Here is a 21,083-nt window from a genome sequence, read left to right as displayed (position 1 = left end):
CGCGCAAGCACTAATGCGATTAGCCGAAATGTTTAAATGCAATGCTTACTGTATTTGTAGTCCGCATTGTCAATTATTAAAAAGAGAACTTAGATACTCAAAATAAACAATCTAAATTGACATAAAAAGTGGCCTTCTACTTAGCCTTCTTTTGGTTGGCTAGAAAAAAAAAAAATTGCAGAGTCGAATTTTATCAGAGTATGAAGAAGGTTTAAAAAAAAAATCGTTAAACTGAATAATTCTCGTAAATTTTGCATGTTGTGTTGCAAAAACACAAGTAATACTTTCTCGCTGGCACGTGTGAGTTGTAGTAGCAAGATTCCTTAAGCGGAATGACGTTGAAGATCTGTTATGCATGACAGGCAAACGCACAGCGGCCTCTCTCGTGGCATCCACGTTGCTGCTAGGCCTCGTCCAATTCTTGAGCGAAAGGTCTCCGCGTTTTGCTTCGCTGTGCACTCACAGTACAAGCACAAAAGTAAGAGCAGACCTAATCTTCAGAGCTTAAGCCTAAAGGGTTAAGAGAGAGAAAGAGGGAGGGGAGGGATAGGCACTGAAGATAAATAAAAGCTTGGACAGGAACCAAGGAATTCGCAAACCGAAAAGGAAGAGCTACAAGGCAATGAGACGCAGGAAAGAGCAAAACAGCGCACTCTGGCACCAAGCGCGCGCCGCGTGAAGTGCACCAGCACTTCTGCGTCGAGTGCCTCTCTCCTGAGAATTGATCCCAGGAATACCCAGAAAGCGAAAGTGCAGGCACCTTTTCAACCTCTCTCTCAAGCGCCGCCTGGAGGGACGCAGCGTCGTTTATATGCATTACAGATTCTTGCCCGTTTGCAATTCATGTTACTTCACGCGTCACTGGCTCTCGTTCCCTCGGAGCATTCCATCCTTCGAAATTCTCTTCCTCCTCTGTGCTCCCCCTTCACTTTCCGTCACTGCTTGTTTTCCTCAACTTTGTTTCCTTGGCCACGGGTTCTTGGTTCTCTCAAAGTTTAGGCTTATCTACGGCGCGCGACTGTATTCAAGCGGGTGGCCATGAATGTGTGAGTTTTCACCGTTGTTCTCCTCACGTAGCGTGGTAGCAAACTACAGTGAAATGTCGGCCGCCTCTTGCCTCGGGACATAAACTGTGGCGACGACTTGAACGCTTTGAACAAACGTTACTCCGGTCTGAACCATGCTGGCCTGTTTGTGAGCTCGTGCTTTTCAAACAAAAGAGTCTACGCGCCGGTTTTGAATGTTTGCAGGCGAGGCCGCGTGGAATATTATGCGCGAACGAAAACGGTTTTTATGGCGCGTTTTGGTATACTGAAGACGCTTGAATTTGTGGCTATGCTCAGTTTACCCCGAGCAGTAACAGTAGCAAACAGGTTTAAATGAACGGCCTCACGAACAGAGCACGCAAAGCACAGCTCACAGGTTGTTTATCCAGTTGCAAGGATTTGAAAAGCCCGTGGAGACGGCGAGAAAAACGGGCCCGTAATAGAAGAATCGATTATGAATAATCAATGTTTATAGAAAACGTTTCAGTGGACTAGGGAGAAAGAGAGCTTGCCCAGCGAGTCCAGCCCAGGTAAAGCGAAACCGTCATACCTCTATCTACTCCCTATATTGTATCGCTAAAGAAGAGAACTACATCGTATCATGTCCTCCTTTTCTTCAGCTTGCTGCCCCATAACAAAATGCCCAATGCGACCCTTTCATAGGAAATATTCCACTTCCTTACATACCCTACCACTTCCGGCACAGCAATACAGGTCATAAATAAACGAGCTTTGGCGGAAAGTACATTTTACGGAGAATACAAATCAATTCAAACATAGACAAGCGACCTATAGGTGCGCATCGCATACGGTAGCGATAAACCATGGCGTGCGCATGGGACGCTGCGACCAGGGCAGAAATCATTCACCAAAATCGCTACAGCTTCCTCATTCATGACTGTTCAAACGACCAGCTGCTCTGTTTTATTGAGCGCATTAGGGGCATGCGGGCGCCCCACTCTGATGTTTCTGAGTGCAATACGTTTGCGGACCGTGTGTGCGTGTCTGGCACAGTCTGTCTTGCGTGCGCACTAACACGGTCCCTTGCCAGCTAAGCGGGTCTGTTCGCTAAATATTTTTGGAATGCGTTGGGCTTATTGCTTTAAGGTGCAGTGAAAGAAAATGTTTGCGTGGACTAATGGGATAGCATGAATGCTCAGCCCGTTGGATTTCGAGGCTGTATGCAAAGGGAAGCGAGTGCTGCCATGCCACTTTTTATGTCTGCGCGGTACAAGATAAATAGAAAACCTTGCGCTCACTACATCATGTCATCATAATAAACCGGTAACCATAAGGGAGGTGAAGACATTCTTTCTTGCCGATACAGTTTCCGCTCAGGGTCATTTAACGACCTCTACTTCATGTATCAGCCATTATTAAGCGCTGATTTACAGTTAAAGTGGCGTATTTCACTATCCGAGTTAATATTATGACAGATATTCCAGTTTCTTCTTTTCCAACGGCGGTTAACGTGATTACTTACTTCCGTGAAACGCCAATAATGGTTAACCTGAGAGTAGGTGGGACTGAAACGGTACGCAAATGTTAGCGTCAATTCTAAAAAAATGTCACTATTGCAGTTGTTTACTATTTCGGTCAGTATCATTTTTGCAAGTTCACCGTCTTCGAAACAGTAAAAAAGGGCACAGCGAATTATTCCCACATCAGATGAAAATTTGGCACTGTTGGCATATTAGTTTCATTGTTCTTGATAGAAAATAATTCACTGGTTACTCGCAGCACAAAAAACTTAAGCTAAATTAAAGTAATATTTCAGAGTATGCAGTTTGCATGAAAATATTAAACATTAGTGAGAAATTTTGTTTCTCTAATATAAACTTTGACAGAAACGACAAACGACTGTAACGTTACGCTGATAACACGAAATTTTTTTTAAAAAGCCTGAAAGACGTATAATGTTGTCTCTTTTATTGCATGCAGCAGGTGAAAGTTTCAATTCTCTTGCTTATCAACACTTCGATCAATAAAAAAAATGTTTCCTGCTTTGTAGCAAGCAGCTATTTGTAGCAGGTATTGCAAAAAAAAAATGTTTTTTTCTCTAGATTTTTTTATTGGAAAAAAATAATGTAAATGCGCGCAAACTTCCTTAAGGTTTCTTCTGAATTATAGAAAATAAAGAGTAAATATAGATCTATATACGCTAGAAAATTTTTAAGACACATTAACTTGATGAAAACAACTTCAAAGCTTCAAACGATATTATGAAAAAAAAACTGATTGATGCACATCACGTGCACGAACTGTTTCGAATTAGATATAGCTGAAGGCTAGGCTTTAAAACTGCGTTTAAGTTCTAAAATGTTCTGAAACACAAAAAAGTGAATACTCGCCAAAGCAAAGCTCACGTACCACTGGACGAAACATATCCTGCATACTTGAAGACATATACAGGCATGCAGTTTGCCGAGAACCGCCGGGAAATGTCTTCTGTACGTTAACCTGCGAACAGGAAGACCAGAAAACAAGCTGCTGTCACTTGAATTGAAGTGCCGTTGTAAAGGCTGTTTTATAATCTTGTAAATGAAGAGAGCATCGATTGATGCGCTTCTACTCTTGAGAAATTTTTTTTTTATCATTGGTTCTAGCTGAAAGCTGTTTGCTCAGGTTGATCGTCCAGATGTACTTCTTGACTGATACCCTTGTGGCTCTATTGTGAAAAATATCCCGCAAACCTGGCTTTATCTTGTCATCTATTTTTGGTGTGAATGTACTACTTCATGAGGTCTAACCGGCTCACCGAGTTCGTGTGAAGATTGACCTTGAAAGCAGCCTTGGAAAAGCCTAGCACAGCAACAGTCCATGCGGAAGTAAAATAAATATTGCCGCGACTGGATTTCAAACCCGCGGTGGCAAGAACAGATCAGCTTCACTGGCCCCAGCACGAAGGCACTATGATTTCGCCGCAAACCGATCATGCCAAGTAATAAACTGCAACAAACTCTCACACTGTGCATTGCGCGTCGTCAACTTCATCGACTTCCATCTGCGGTTCGAACAAATCAGACCATTTTTTTTTTCAAATCAAAATCAAGTTTATTTCATAGTTACACTAAAAATCGATCAGAGCTTAACCTGAGTCTAATGTCGTCGCCAGACGTGCCGACGACCAGGGTTGGGGAGGGGAGATGTTGGGGTAGTGCTGAAAAACATTTATCGAGTATTAATTTTTTTTTACAAAGAGGTGATTGTGGTAGGCCCTATTGGCCCTTTCCCTTCACAATACTAGTGTTGTTTCAGCCAGCGTCTTCGCTTCGGCGGATGCGGTTGGTGCGACGTGCGTCTCTTTCACTCTTTCCTCTTTTAACTCTCCTCTATCTGCACGTGGCAGCGGTGGTGGCTCGTCTCGAGCTAGTCGGCAGGCCCGTGCACTTTCCTTTTCGTCCTTCTCTCAGTCGCAACAAGACCGCAACACGACGGCCAGGCAAAGCAAAACCATGAGCCAACCAGACTTAACACATGCGTTCGCGCGTATAGTCGATTTAATTATGTTAAAACCCGACCACATTTTTCTTCACATCACACTTTTTTCCATAGGAAGAAGGGGATGAATAGATTTGGGGGGGGGGGGGGGGGGGGGGGGGGTATTTTGTTTTCGGTCAAAACACCACTTTATGAAGATGTGAAGAGAACTAATCTTGTCCACATATTATAGACACACGGCAAAAAACGCCCATAATAATGCATGCGTACTTGTACCGTATGCACCCTATTAACGGCCGCGCTTGCTTATGGGCCACTCCCCGCAACTTGTAAGCAGATAATTTCAAAAAATGAATCAGCACAGAGTAACTTCATTTCACGAGTGTGTAACTAATACCATTGCATGGCATGGGTCCCGGGGAGCTATTGGATGACGCCAGATACCGGCTGCTAAAATTATTATAGTTTTCCAGCACGCATCGCTGGGCAACTCTGCGCGATTTTAAAGCACAATTCAGGCGCCTGCGCTCGGAGCGGACAGCAATGGTTGACCACGAAGTGACGCCGACAGGACGGCTAAGAAGGGCATCACTTCACTGTGGCAGCTAGTGGATATTGCATTCGTGGTGTGTGGTTTGCCCGGACGTTGTTGTTAAAAGTTTTAAACCGCAGGAATTTCGAATGCAATGGTTGAGACCCAAGCTATCGTCCTTTGTGAGGTTATTGAGAAGCCGTGTGCGAGCAGGAGGAACAGCGATATCGACGAAAACAGTAAAAATATCTGCATATAGGTGCCATGTACAGTCTTTATCAAAAGTAACCAGGATGCATGATTTGCATCTAGCTCGTACAGTGGAGCCTTTACAGCTTCCATGAAGCTGAAATGGTCGTTAAATGTAAGGACTGGAGGCCTTCTCACCTTCCAACACCTTTTGATCTTTAGGAAAGCCACAAGGGCTCCACTATACAAGCTAGAAGCAAATCATGCAGTCTGGATACTTTTGATAATGCAAGTACATAACATAGGGTTGTTGGTACAATAAATTATCTACTTCAAATTTGGACGAAACATTGAACTGAAAAATTCCGCTTTCGTGTGAAGGTCAAACCCAGAAAAGAACCCCACCGAGAAAATTTGAAGCGTGAATAGAACATCAAGACTCTGCTGCATGACGGTATTCTGTTTAGTGGAGATAAAAACGAATGCCTATAAAAAACAGTTATCTCGTCGACATACTCCACAAGAATAGTAAATAGACTCTAAATACGAATACGCCTATATTGGAGTAAAAAGTGAGTGAAGGGAGTGCGCTAGAGAAGAGTTTACTGCCTTTTTACTTTCTTCTGTTTAAAGTGTATGGTCGTCCTTATTACAATACAGACAGTCAAGATGATTCCAAGTGCGTTCCGGAAGTCGTTTTACACCGCCATACTTCCGGTATGCGCTTGACCTCAGCCGCTTTTTAGGCTCCCTTTAGGCCAGAAAGGTTTGAGACAAATAACTCGTCGCACAGGCTGCGACGTATTGCGATGTTTCTTTCCCACAATAAAATATTGTTGACGCCTCCGCATCAAGCACGGGCATGCAAGGCAGTTCCCTGGGAACCGGTTCAATGTCGAATGAGCCCCGCGGATGGCAAATTCAATCTCGAGGCGCGGTAAAGGGATAGGAAGAGGGGGACAGAGAAAAAGGGAGCTACAAGCGCGCGTAATGGGCCGTGACCGGAGGCAAGATGCAGAGCCATGCGTGCTGCTCCACTCGGAAGCAAATTTATTTTCCCGCTCGCCGGACATGTCGGCCTCCCGGTGACGGAGAGCGCTGAGGCCAAAAAAAAAAAAAGGGATTCCGAGCGGCGCCTCCCCTTCGAATCTGCCTCTGAAACAAAAGGAGACGAATGAAACGAACGATAGAGCGCACGGGAGAAAAAGAGGAGGTCGGTGAGTAGAGCATGTAAAGCGCGCGGAAAGACAGAATGACACTTTGGAACGGAATGAAATAAGGAACGGAGAAAGAAGTAAACCGCTTTCCGCGCCCTATATTCTAGAAGAGCCAAGTTAGTAAGGGTGACGCAGCGACTGCGTTTTGCTTCGACTGTAATCCGCTGAGAAAAAGGGAAGAAAACAACGAAAAACGCCTTTCTCTGTTTTCGCCCAGAGGCTCGAAAAGGGCGCGCGTCCGCTCATTGTCGCCTACACTCGACTTGTTTTCGCCTCGCCATATCTTCATCGCTCACTCGGCAGGGCCGGGTTACTCCTTTCTTATTGCGGTGCTCTCCGCGAACTGGCAGCGCGGGCTACATTGCTGGCTGGCTAGTTCGCCCCATAGTTGCCGTCTCTTGGAGTCTGCCTATTTCACCCTTGGCCTACCGCCTTTTTGAGATCTATGGCCAGCTCTGTGCCCTGCGGGTAAGCACTGCGAGTATCGATCGCGCAGCTACTCCCTCGGCGACTTCTGCCTCAGTTTCGCGGAACATAAACGATTTTTGGCTTCCACTGAAACTCTGCTTTTATGTTTCACTAGCGTGGCGGGTCGTTTCCTTTCCGCTTTGTTTACGCCTGAGAGTATTCCGGTGGCCTTTCAGTCTGGCTTTATGGTTTATGATGAAGTATAAATATAGAGCGGGCTGTGCTTTTTGTATGAGATATGGCCCCGTGGGGGTGATTGAGAAGGGGCAGACAAGTATCAAGCTGGCGTTATGGTCCTTGAGAAGTGAAAACAAAAGTAGAATGCTTTTGCTGTGTGTCTGTTTCAATTCAGAAGATTCAGAGAAGGTTTTTTGTTCCCTCGCTTCTAGCCTCTCGTTAAATATTGCTCAGCTGGCAATATTGAAGAAAAACAGTTAAATAGTAATGATACCCTTGAAGAAGCGGAGCTTTCACAATAAGGAGCCAGATTCCCATTCTAGAAGAGAATATGAAAATTATTTAACTTAGCATGCGAGCTATAATGATATTAGCTTGATGTGCGCGAAGTTTTGCAATGCTTATGTACCGTCATAGACAAAAATTTGCGGAGTGCGCATTCGCGGAAGAATGTTCGGTTCTTCTTTCCTCGACAGACAGTCGGCTCGTATCTTTACAGAGAATGAATCCAGCAAGTTCCCTCGTGCTTGTTTGCTTTTCACTCACCTATTTTTGTTAAGCGGCAGAAAAAAAAACATTCCTTCGGGAAATCCGGATCCCATAAACTTCCGTCCATGACTGCACATGTCTTCGCATGTTACCGTGATTAAATATCAAATTCCTTCTGGGACATCAGCGCTCGGCTTTATGAGATATACCGGGTGTCCCAGGTAAAAAGTAATGAGTACATTTACAAGCGACGAAGTGTCTCTAGTTGGTGTGAAAACGGGCCTCAGTGGTTATGGCACTCGGCTGCTGACCCGAAAGACGCGGGCTCGGTCCAGGCCACGGTGGTCGAATTTCGATGGAGATGAAATTCTTGAAGCCCGTGTACTGTGCGATGTCAGTGCACTTTAAAGAATTCTTGATGGTCGAAATTTTCGGAGCCCTTCACTACAGTGTTCCTTATAGAATGAGTCGCTTTGGGAAGTTAAACCGTCATCAACCAAACCTGAACCAAACCAAGAGAGTGCTGTTGAAAATCCACAACCTAGTATGCAGGCAGGCAGGCAGGCAAAAAAAAAAAAAAAGCTGCAGAAATGATACCCCGATGCAAACATTTCATCTGGCTTTGCTTAAAGTGATCTACAACTTCCGCTTTGACACTTCCCCTTTGATAGTTAGCTTAAGAAATAAACAAGTTTCATAAATAGAAAAAAAAACAGTGCTGACTAAGCCGTGCGAATATCACCATCATTCGCTTAGGTTCACTCGCCTAGGACACTCGGATCCTTTCTAATATACGAATACTTTTATCAGGGACACCCAGTACGTTTACATAATATAATGCTTGTAAGTCGGCGGAGTTTTTTTTGTTTCCGTTTTTACAAAAGCAAATTCCAAATTCATAAGGAAACATGCCCATTGAGTAACCTTTGCTTTCGAAGTAAATTACAATTAGCTTCAAAGGCATTATGTGCAGTAATATTCGTGTACAAGTTTTGAGGTTGTATCGTTAACCAGTGCCAAATAGCCTCGGCAACTTTGCAACGCACCCATGCATGGTAAAATGCAGTTTATTATGTCAGTAGTACGCTTCGCGTAAGTCAAATGCAAGAAATTAACCGTGAGAATAACATCGGTGGTAGTATCATCTACGAAGACGCATTGCTGAAAGTTAATGGCCTAGAAGAAAATAAAGGAGGGGCAGATGTAAACACAGAAAAGAACCTGAATTTTGCCTTTCTTGGAGAAATGGCAGTGAGCGGAGAAAAAAAAACAATTGTGCCTTACCAGAGCTCTCTAAAGAAAAAGTAATTTATGTTTAGAACATTGGTGTCCTTGTACGAAGACAAATTACTTATTGCTGTACATCAAGACGCGTTGCACCAACGCTCTAAAACGAAGTAACGGCGGAAAGTAATTCATTTGTAGAAGGATGAGTGTGTACAGTACTCGCTTTGTTCTGAATTCATATATCGTAAATCAGAGCTTTCTGATGCACATCTATAGCGCTTTCCTGTAATGCTGTTTCTTGCGTACTTTTGAGGCACACTGCCGCTTTTTTTAAGCGTACGCATGAACCAGTGTGTGTCGAAAAAGAAAGAATGGACCGGAAGTCGAGTGAAGATTAAGTGCCAAGTGCACAAAGGTATTTGCATGAAACTTTGCCATAAACTTTATCGCCCGTGAAGTAGAAGGAACCTTTTCAAGGAACCTTTTCCGGCTCTCTAACTGCCAAGTGAGTGCTTACTACTTTTACTCTCTATGTCCACCCTAGTTTTCTTTTGCTTCGAATATGAGTCGCCAACAATTTTTGTAACGTTATATTTGTCTCAGCTTGGGGACTTAACAGAATTCCTCGCTTAGAGCGTCGCTTTAGAAGCTTTTACTAGCCTCTGTCCATGTTACCAGCTATTCCCACTTTTCGCTTTTAGTTTCCTTTTCTCCCACTGTTATCATCTCTAAAAATGTTTTCTAGACTGCAAGGGCACTTCACTTTTATGGGCCCTAAATGCAGTTTTCAAAGTAGTGGACCATATTTTATGTTCCTTAAAGTGCTCTCATTTGATGTATGCTTGTGCCGTTATAGAGGGCTCTTGATTTTACTTGCTGTTCGATTCGTCCACTATTTTTCACTTTCTATGCAAGAGTTCCGCATTCAACAGAGTAATGTTTCTTACTAGTGCCTCTGGCACCCGGGGCTACAGGAACTGCTATATGAGACCAATATTCCATGAACAATTTTCCAACATCATTGTATATTTAGGCATGCTGTTTCTGGCTTGAAACAATGAGCCGTGCTAACGGATTGTCTTGCCTACGCCAAAAGCAACAAGGCTAACCGAAGCTGATTTTAGTGGGTCAGTGTTAAAATTTTGTAACAATGCGAAATGTCTTTGCTTCAAGTTTCTCTACACTCTACCCCTTTTTTTCTTACAAAATCAAAAGCCATTTCAATATCTACCTTAAGAGACTGGACACCATTTCTATGCAGTTTAATAGCGACGACCGGCGCTTGTGCACTTTTTCCTTGCTTTCGCACTTTTTGTCTCCTGTAAAGCGTGCACTTTCACATCAAGAACAGCTATGCTAAGAAGCCACCACAACAGACAGGAGCACATCGACTTGCAAGCGCGTCGTTTTTTTTTTTGCTTTTTTTTTTGAAACTGAGTTATCTCTGTGACCGCGCACCACTTGGAAAGCGTGAAGAACAGGTGAATCCAGTGAGGAGAGGATAAAAGCGTGGCAGTACCGGAAGAAAAAAATGAAAGGCTAACAATAAAGGGGTCGTCTGGAGAAAAAAGGCTACGGAAAGAGGCAAATCGAATTCAAAGTTTGTCTTGCGAAATGCAGGAGCGTAAACCTTACTGTGACGCTGCCTTAGCTCGCGGTGAATGAAAAAATAAAGCACAAACGTTAAATCTTCCTACACAGCCCGCTTTTTTTGAGTGTGTACTTCGCACACGCAAAACGTAGAACGTACGTGGGAACATCCTCCGCTTAAAGAAATTAAATAACTAATAGTTGTATGTTGCCTCACCTCTTTAATGAAGATGTGCCGACTTCTGTATGCACAGTGTAACCTTCCTAAAGCATCAAGGGGTACAATTAAAACCCGCTACGTGCTGTGCGATACTACCAAAGAATGCATTCAGGACAAGCTAAAAAATGCACGACTTCGCCGGCTGTCATAATATTGCATAAATGTGCACATTTATTTCTCGTCTATTTTTTCTTTTAAAATTTTTGTTTATTGTAACCAACTCTAGCAAGTCTTTCAAGGAAATTGCCATCTGTTCACGCTTGTCACCACTTGCTCTCCATATCGGTGAGGCTCCGTATTAGATAACTGTGTGGCTTACTTCGTTTCTCTGGATATGCTGTACCTCCATTATAAAAAGTAATTCTGCCTATAGTTTTCGTAAGTTTGTGTCGAACAGCACCTTGCTCTGGAAGGTTCATGTTGACGTTCAGACTATAGGTGATTCTTTTGCTGCGCACATTCATAAGCAGACACTGAACACTGCATCGGAAAGAAACGGCAAGATGGTGACGTAGAAAATCAGTATTATGCCTCTAATTTGATGCATCACAGTTTCACTCAGGCCCTTTGCCTTCTTCATCGGATTGACACTCAGCTTGAAATAACTACGACTAGGCTGATAAATTTTTAAATCACTCAGTTTTGTGTCACGTAAGTTTTAACGTTAAGGGACGCCGACACGAAGCAGAAAACAAATGTCTAGACAAAAGTTCCATTCATTGCACCGGAAAAATGCAACATATTTGCGGCACTGGTTTTGGGCTTTCCGCCGGCTGCATGCGGCAAAACGAACAACAGTGTCTAAAGCACTGTAGGTCGCATTAAATCAGTTATACCGCGCTACATGGTAAATCGAAAGTAGGGCGCAGGTCCGTGGCATGGAGAAAACTGAAGCCTCAAACTTTTATGAAGTCAATATCGCGTGGCGCATGGCTTGGCATTTGGGTTGCGTAGCGCGTAATTTATGACGCTTCACTTGTGGAATCTGGCACAGTTGTCGTTGTGCGTGACTTGTGAGTGCCCCGTCACTCAGTAACTCGCTACCATGGCACAGATGATGGGTCGACCGAAGTAGTACTCGAAAGAATCTCACGAACGCCACCTCGAAAGTGAGACTCACCGATGGCTATGTGTTAATCCGTAGCTTCGCGCCCGTGAAGTGTAGCGAAATTGTCAGTGGTAAGGGAATCATGACGTACGGGCTCGCGAGGTAAAGATGAAAAGATGTTGTCAGGATCGCGAAATGCGTGCCTGTGGGGATGAAACTTCTGGTCGAAAAATAGCGTTGAACCACGACGGGGGCACTCGGATGTTTCGACATCTCCTCAATGCCAACCCGTTCAGCTTTGCTTGTTTGGTCAGCGACAGACTTTCAAACATGCTGCAGTTTTTAGCGCTATATGTAATCTTTAAGCGCTTTATTCATCCCTAGTATCACAGGAAGGCTGGGTTTGGTGACTAGTTGGCACTAACATTTGCAGCCTATTTGATGGTAGCCCCGTATACCTTTTAAGTATGCGTTTGCAAGCAGTAAACAAATCCACAGAATAGTAGCAGGGAGCGATCCGTACTGTGTCGACATTTCAGTACTGCGCATTGCATTCCTCAAGCCTTTTCTGACACTCAGCGTCCCTAGGGCCCCCTCAATATATACAAAAAAAGGATTATCAGAATTACTCCCCAGTTCTCGTTATAATTTCCAGCTGTTTGCCCAGCCAGCTCTCGTCGCTCTCATCCCCGAAAAGCGCTGCCCGCTGCGTCAGAGGGGGCAGCCATTTCACAGAACCAGTGTTCCGAGAGGAGCCTTCCCCGTTTTATCACGTCCGCGCTTGCGCTGTTACTCGGCGTGGACTGTGTTTGCGCTTAACAGTACGCAGCTCCCCACCCCACCCTTTTTCTCCCTTCTCAACGTCTCTCTATACTTGCAACTTTTTTTGTTGTGTGTGGCGGCTCCGCGTTATCGCGCGCTCCGATCAACACCTCTCGTCGCGCGGCGCGCGTTCTTTGTGGCCTCCCCACGTTATCCTTGCGACCTGCTCTTCTCGACAGCGGCCCTGGACGCGCCTGTGCGCGTGGCGCGGTGCTCGGGTCATCTCGGAAGGGCACCCATCCATCCTGGCGCGGGATACGGCGCTCCAGAGAGCAAGCAGCCCGTGTGGTGTGGCGAGAGTGAAAACGCGACACGTTGCAGCACGCACATCATCCTTCTCCTTTCGCTCTTGCACTGCCGCCGCGAACCTTTACTCTTGATCGCTCTTAAATTAACGAGATGGAAGAAAATTTTTTCTCTCTCTTTTTTTTTCTCTCTCTCTCTGTGTGAACGCTGCGCACGAAACCTCTGCGGGCCTCCTTTCTATCTTGTCGCCCTTTGTTTTTTTTTTATATTTTCTAGTCGCGTGCGCAAGCTGTGCCGTGCTTCTTTCGTTGTTTTCGTTGCCTATCCGGTATTTTTATTCTCTGTTCGTTGGTTTATCATTTTTCCCCGCTTTGCTTCTTCGGAAGCGGGCATGAACGGTTTATTACTCTAGAAATAGGCGCGTCTTCTTTTTCCTTTTTTTTTGGTCAGGAATAAGGTTCTGCCATTATAAGCTCGAGTGGGGTGAAAGCTCAGAAGGGTAAGTGCATTCACTTTTTTTTTTCCCTGAAAAATCTGCTACATGGATGAGACGTGGGCAGAAAGAAGCAAAAAATGTGATTTTGTTACCGTAACACCTCCACTTAAATTATGAGTTTTGGAAGTGGCTGTGGAGGCAAAAAGTGCTACCTGATCAAAGAGGAGAGAATGTTGAAGATGAAAATAAATTACACTACTGTGTTGCCTAATAGCTTGCAACGGCGTCACATGAGAGTAGTTTTAGTCCACCTTTATTGTCAGGGTGCTCTTTCTTGTTATACGAAGATGCCAGTAGTAGTTTTTATTTTTGTTTCAGCTCTATTTAGCAGTCTTTTTTCTTAAGCCCATAGGCCACCTACGTAAAGAACTGCGATGAGAATATTTGCTGTGTATTTCTCAATTTAAAAATTAGCGTGATAGTAATATACCTCTATTTCTTTCGTTATGTTTATTGCCCAAAAACCCGCGCTTAACAAATTTGATAAATGCAGCAATATACATAAGTTTTAGTTAGTAGTGTTCGTCTTGTCGGCGCTATGCTGTGAATTGTTGGAAGCGGCTAATATTAGAAGACCCGTTCTGTGGCATCAGCGTGTAAGCATAGAGGTGCAAAGTTCAGTGCGATCTTCAGTGTTTTGCGCGTTTTTCTTTTTAGTTCATTGCGAATGATGACTATATTCTCTCATTTTACGAGCGTTTATTTCTAAGCCTAAAGGTGTGCAGCGCAACTCATAGCGCCAATGGTGTGAGAACCAATACCATTTATTAGGGTTTATCGCTTTTAAGGGGGAAGAGAGAGAGAAAGGAATTTAATGAGGGAGAGGTGGAGAGGTCGGCCGGTGGTAACATGGCCCTGGCCTGGGAATACTTCCTGACTTCAAGTATACCTTTATCTACAAAGTCACTTGGCTCCACATGCAGCTTCAAGACACATGCAGGAATCTTTGTGCTGGTTGCAGCAACGAGCTGTGTCTCTCAACAAACACAAATATTATCTTCCACCTGTGTTTCCTTGGCGCCCTATTATGTAACATTTACTCCTTAAAGGTGCACTGAAGAGGATTCTGAACTTGTCTTTTTGCCGCGGGAACTCGATCTACACGTTCCTAGCATTCTTAGAAACTTCGACTTATTGCCCTGTGTGGCCGATTTCCCTAATTAAATCGAATTAACATCCGGCTCCCGCCTTTATTTTTTGAATTTTCCCCCGTACGGTGGCGGAGTCGACCAACGCGTGAAGTGCGTTTCAGCCAGCTCCGTGGAGGGTTTACTTTCGCTTTATTGTCTTTTTTAGGTTTCCATGAATAAATAGTTTCATTCGCAAATAATATAGCCGCAAAATAAGCCCGCAGAAATAAAAATACGCGCGGACTATTTGCTACTACGGACTACTACGTATTACTCCGCCGATGGCAGAGCGGCAAGCCGCCACGGGACTGGGTGAAAGGCACTCCACGCGTTGGTCGACTCCGCCCACCGACCGGGAGAATTAAAAAAAAAGGCGGGAGGCGGACGTTAATTCAATTTATTTAGAGAAATCGGCAACACAGGGCAATAAATCGAAGTTTCTAAGAAAGCTCGGAACGTGTAGATTGAGTTCCCGCGGCAAAAAGACAAGTTCAGATTCCTCTTCAGTGCACCTTTAAGAACACAAGTAGTTTTCCTTTTTATTATTCTGCATCTTATGCACCAGCGCTTTTCGGAAAACAAACTCCTACAAGAAGTTCCGGACTCTCAACGCAAATGCCGCGACACCTGAATCGAGAGAATACATCTATGCGACGCGTGCCTCCTACTCCAACGCGCTTGGAAGTGCCGAACGCCCGGAAATACGAGCCACTCCTTCTCACGGCCAACCGGAAGTGAGAGCCGCCATATCCCACACCTGCGCGCCAGTCTGAATTGCCGGAAGGCCGCGTGCCTTTCCTTCTTCCGAGGGGGCCGTTCTTTCTGTTTCCGAGTCGACGAGGAGTGTGTTTCCCAAGCCTAGTGCAGCCTCTCTGTACACAGGTTCTGTTGCCGCAGTCACCCCGACAACCCGAGTATACGCGCCTCTATCGTTTCCCGAACATTTCTTCCTTATTTTCTCTTTGGGGCCGCGCGTAAGGGGATGGTACACGCAGGTGCTACGCGTTCTTCTTACGTAGTTTCCCGGCTCGCATCGCGGAGTGCTGCCACCTGCCATTCGGCGAAAAAGAGAGATCCGGCTTCGGAAGGAAGGGGGGGAAGACAGATATAGATCTACCTGGGTGGCCGATGGGGATAGTCTGGCTGCTCGGCGCCGAACGGCTCAGGTTTGTTTGTCGACATCGGCCTACACATCGGGCTGGAGGTCTGAGTTTTTTCGCGAGTTTTCGAGTGGCAAAAAGGTGGTCCGCGTTTCTCTTTCCCTTCCCGCTGACCCTCCGGTAGATGGGGGGAAGTTGCTTGCTGCTGCCGCCGTGGGTACGACGAGAGAGGCAACAGGAGCTTCCTACAGGAGTCGAAGAAAGATGTCGGAAAGAGGTTGGTTCTTTCCACGTCGGACGCGTCTTCTTTTTCTTTTCTTTGTTCTTCTTGCGCGCTAGCTCTCAAAAGTGTTCGCCACTGATGCTTGTGTCGGTCCGGATCAGTGCGGGCATTTGCTTCTCCGTTCGTAGAAGAACGAGTCGATGGAGCCCGCTCTCATGAAGGGCACTTTCCTAGCTGCGCTCGGTAGGTTAATCGCGCGAACGGAAGGCAAGCGGTCCCAGGATCCTTTTTATTTACTGTGAGCTTTTTTTCTTTATCTAAGTTATTATTTCCCACTCGTTTTATTTTCGACGTTTCCACTTACGCGCCAGCGCACCCTTGAAGCGACTCGCAGCTTTCAGGGCCCCTTCTAGGCAACATCTCCGGAGAAGTTATTTTCGGTTTTTTTTCCCTTGCAGTGATGGCCTGCCTTAGAGATACTTGCTTTTGGAGGACGCTTCTCTCCTTTTGTTTTTTTTTTTGCCAGCTCCCAGTAGCGGCGTATATTGTACGAGTGCCTTACTGATCGTGTCTGCTGTCTCAGCTTTGAACGGTTTTGCAGTAAGCCTCTCAAAATAGATTATGTTCGTCACATTCAGCGGCCGCATCTCGCTGTTCACATGAAGCCTTTTACAAAGCCTCGCTCCGGGCCTTCCTCAGGACTAGACATGGTACATTTCTGCTCTCCTGCTTGCTGCTACTGTAAGGTTTGGGAATGCGAACCCCGTTTACCGTACAATTTTTTTTCTTGTCTTGTGCTTCGTAAAAACTGACTTAAAGCTCCTCGACTGGGCACGACGCAAGATTTTGTGCAGATTCACACAACGTACTTTGCTAGAGTGTATTTATAATAATAATAATAATAACTTGTTTATTTCCATCAGTGATGGGGGAGACTGTGGATAAAAGCCGCTTGACAACAAGTGACTTGACTGAAGCCCGCAACCTCCCTACAAAGCAGGCAGCGATAGAACAACAACAACAAAAAAAAATCGCAGAAAGCACAATATTCAAAATTAATGCACGCACACTTGATAGTCACAAGAGGTAAATAACAAAACGCAAGATAAAACTCTTAGTTGTTATTGTAAGCAAGTATTGTTAATGCAATGTTTGCGTACGGTTCGTACAGAAATTGTATGCAAATCTATACCTGATTTGTGGAATGAATTTAAAAGGGTTGGCAGTGTATTCAATTGGGGTTGGTATGTATTCAATGTCAGCAGGAAACTTTGGGAGGATATTTCTTGCCGGAGGGGTTGTTACTTTTTTAAACAAAGGTAGTTTCCGTCGTTTGCAAGATTAAGCGGTGATGCCCCGAAAACAATGGAAAGAAAGCTGCGTTTTATAATAAGAAGAGCACCATAATCTTTTTGTTGGTACCCGTGGGCTCTACATGTTTAATGCCAAAATTTTACCCTGTACGTATTGTACATAGGATTTTTTATTCAAAGTCGTTATTTATAGCCTGCCCTAACCAGCGTCGTTCTCACCTTCACGGGTGTTTTACGGTCTCGCTTGATCTGTTGTCAACGTTTATTGCCATCGAGCAGTTTACTCATTCTATGCATGATTACTGGCGCTTGGAGCGATCTCCATTTGTAGACTATGGTGCCTCTGCTGCCATACTGGAAATAAAGAATGCAGTTGATCACCTGTGACTGATTTCATAAGGGGAGCGGTTAGCATGGCTTTTTTCACAAGCTGCCGAAGGGACTGGCTGCTGTGCATATCGCCTCCCTAGAAGGACGATTGTGAAACCAGCGCTGCCGACGTCTGCTCTCGAAAATAAGAATACGAGCGAATAAGGCAGACAAAATTTGTTTCGGGTTTAACGTACTTGAAGCAAGTAGACGTACGAAAGCAGGTGTTAATTCTTCGTTTGGAGGGGACGCTTAAACTCCGCTTTAAGGGTTTGACGTGATATCTTTAGTTGGTTATTGCCCATGTATGAATTGGTCGTTCTCTACTTAACATTCCAAGATGGCGGCGAGTCCTCATGCCACTGCCAGCGCAGTGGCGCAGCGGTTAAGCGATGCGCCGCTTAACTGGCATGTGGCTATTTCCATCATAGCCACCAATAGGGATAGTGCGACCCGTGCTGCTATTCCGGAGCTGGCTCTCACGCAGCTGGCGCGACGTTCCTCCGAACTTACCCGAGCTTCCTCCCATTGGCTGCAGCTTGGGTGGCGCTCCTCCGAATTTGCCAGAGCTTACCTGAGTTACTACCCGAGCTTACCCGAGCTTCCTTCCATTGACTGCAGCTTGCACGGCGAACCTCCGAACTTACCCGAGCTTTCTCCCATTGGCTGCTGCTTAGGTGGCGCTCCTCCGAACTTACCCGAGCTTACCCGAGTTACTACCCGAGCTTACCCGAGATTCCTTCCATTGACTGCAGCCTGCACGGCGCACCTCCGAACTTACCCGAGCTTCCTCCCATTGGCTGCAGCTTCGGTGGCGCTCCTTTGAACTTACCCGAGTTACTACCCGAGCTTACCCGAGCTTCCTTTCATTGACTACAGCTTGCACGACACTCCTAATACCTTACCCGAGCTTACCCGAGTAACTCGCGTAAGCTAGGCAACGGCACAAGATCGAGATAAGACACGTACGTACGGTGGCAAGCTTTTTAGTCGGTGTGCAGGTGAGCGCACGAGTTCTTTCGCACCAAAACGATCTTTTTTGTCGATATATAACTGATGAACCTGGTTTTTGCTTCAATGGCCTAGAAAATACTAATTTCACAGGTTGTGAGATGAGAATGCAGATATTTTCTCTTTTTGTGGCTATGCGTAAAAAATATCTACACTCCCTAAAACAAATATAAACAAAAGCATGATGCATTGACACCCTTACGAGATCGCAGACTGTACACTGGGTATATGCTGGTTGTTTAAAGAATTTGGATCATCTGGTAATTAATCCTGAGTTTTAGGTGAAATGGAGTCCTTCAGACACTACATCGGGTAAGGTCTGTACTCTTGCGTAAATAAGTATTTGCAAATTGCTCTGTGGGATAAGAAACCGAAGGGCTAAAACATGGCCTGAAATTCAAGCTCACATCTTCAGGCACATAGATACACACAAGTACTTCTCACAAATAAAGTCTACGCGGCTTGAATGCACGCTTCTGATGCATAACGAACTATACAATAAGGCACAGGAGGTGACCCCTTGAGCTGTATATTTTTCACAAAGGCATTAAGTGCATAAGATTGTCCACTCACTTTTATATTTTCCTGACACTTTAAGTTCGTTAGGTTTGCAATGTGGAACTAGAATTACACAGATAGAATCAAGGTCACTCATTAAATTGCCATATGGGTAGCTGTGACTTGACTGTGGTCGCCTTGTTAGTTAAAGAGGAGCAAGTCACACAGGTGCAAGTCTGCATTATCCATTTGTCACCACGAGTATCGTGGAGGCTGTGTGCACGACCAGCAATCATGGCGCCAGTGAACGTACGTTTAAGCTACCAATGTGGAGGTTGTATATTACATTGTCTATGCACTACCGGTAGACCACTACTATCGCCCTCTTTTCCCACACAATGTCCGACAACTTCTTCAATCAATGAGCATTTATTTCACCAACAGAGTATACAGGTGGTGAAAAAGGGCGGCGGAGAAAAAGCTGCAAGTTTTACAGCTTGACAAAAGCCCCGTCCGCCCCTCGAGCAGTGACAGGCTATAGTACATGTAAAAAATAAAAAAAGATACGTACATGCGCGTACACTGATAAGAAAAGAAAAAACATGTAATCTATGCTGGTCAAGGGTGACAAAGACAGTAATATTACTCAGATTTGTCATTTATGATAACATATATGTTTTAACAGAAAACTGTGTAGAAATAGGACATGGTTATCAAAGATGAAAATCTTAAAAGGCAGATGCATGTCATACACAAGAGACACAGAAAAACATGATTGCGCTCAGAATTGATTTTTTTCATTCCTGTCTAGTGAGATATGATGCATATTAACTACAAGAATAATTCCGTTAGGCGTCGAATATTTAATGTCAGTACATCGATACCTAGTTGATAATAGTAGTTGATTAGTTTAGGTAGAGTACAACTTGCCCGCTGCCGACCGTACTCTGTGCGTGAAAATGGTATTTGCCATCCCCATGTACCGCATATTATGGCAGGAACTGAAGGTCCTCCTATTCTCATTCTCATCCCACAAGCATGCAGTAGAGTGAACGCTGACGTAATTCGTAACGCGCAAGCATTTGCATTGTAAAAGGTGCCGTGCAAGAGCTCGCTGGAAGTAAAACAGGCTGAATGGCGTCTGATATACGGTGCATAGTTCTTCCTCGGACTGCACACCTAATACAAAATCACTCCCTGCCTCACTCGTCCGCCCTCCTCTCTTCCCACTCACTCTCGACACAGTTCAACGTTTCTTCTCGTGGTCTGTACTGTTGGCGGCTTGCAATAAGCACTTCAAAAGTATACTGTTGTAGAGCTTGTTCTATTCTTTAGTGCCCAGCTTTCCTTCTCTTTACAAAGGAACGAGTAGTATGAGAAGTTATCTCATTAGGAGTGTTTCTGCTTTTCCAACCATTTCCTAGGCTAGCAGGGTTTTTGAACTCATCCTAAAAAGGAAAATTAATTGAACTCACTGCTGTATTGGTACCGCACCAATCCGGAGAGAGACATGCGGGCAGTTTATTTCCCAACTAACCAGCGCTGGCATAGTTTGTTTTGATTCGGAGCCCGATAACGGGGAAGTGAGCATCTTTAGGAGAGCCTCTTTAAGAACAACAGGGTTCTCTGCCCACATCCTGCTGATGATCGACGTCGGTCTGTGCTTCAGCTAGTATCTTCGAAGTTCTTCGAAGTCCAAAGCGAACATACCTGACTCTGGGCAAGCACACACAGGAGCGCGCGAGGTGAGTGAGAGCACGCATGCGCGTTTAGTGCACATAGTCGCTGAAATCTGAACGCAGCTTCAAACATTATACCCTCAAACAATAAAAGAACCTGCAATAGTCGAATCATTCCCGCTCAATAGAGCTGAAATGTCGTTCAAGTCGCTAACAAAAGATCGCAGTCCTGCTTGGGCATGCGTAACGGGAGACTTGCGAATAGAAGTGCGCGCCATAGCTTAGAATGCAGGTGCTTCGCCTTTTATTAAGCAACATTTTTGCAAAACGCTCGGGCTCTGTGTGCTTAAGAGCTGCGTTGACGGTAGAACACTTTTCAAAAGGTCACTGATGCCTTGGAACTTCTTACGACGGCGGAGGCTCCATTTTTTATCCTAACTAAGAAGAATGCTTTATGCGCATGGGCTTACACAGATCGCGCTGCGCGATAAATTCTATGACGTGTTGCACAACGCGCGGCACGTGGAGGGGGCTTTCGCAGGCAGTTTTAAA

Source organism: Amblyomma mixtum, chromosome 6, assembly GCF_055824585.1.
Source record: "Amblyomma mixtum isolate Tamu chromosome 6, ASM5582458v1, whole genome shotgun sequence".
In the NCBI taxonomy this organism is placed as follows: domain Eukaryota; kingdom Metazoa; phylum Arthropoda; class Arachnida; order Ixodida; family Ixodidae; genus Amblyomma; species Amblyomma mixtum.
Note: the sequence above shows the minus strand (reverse complement) of the source record.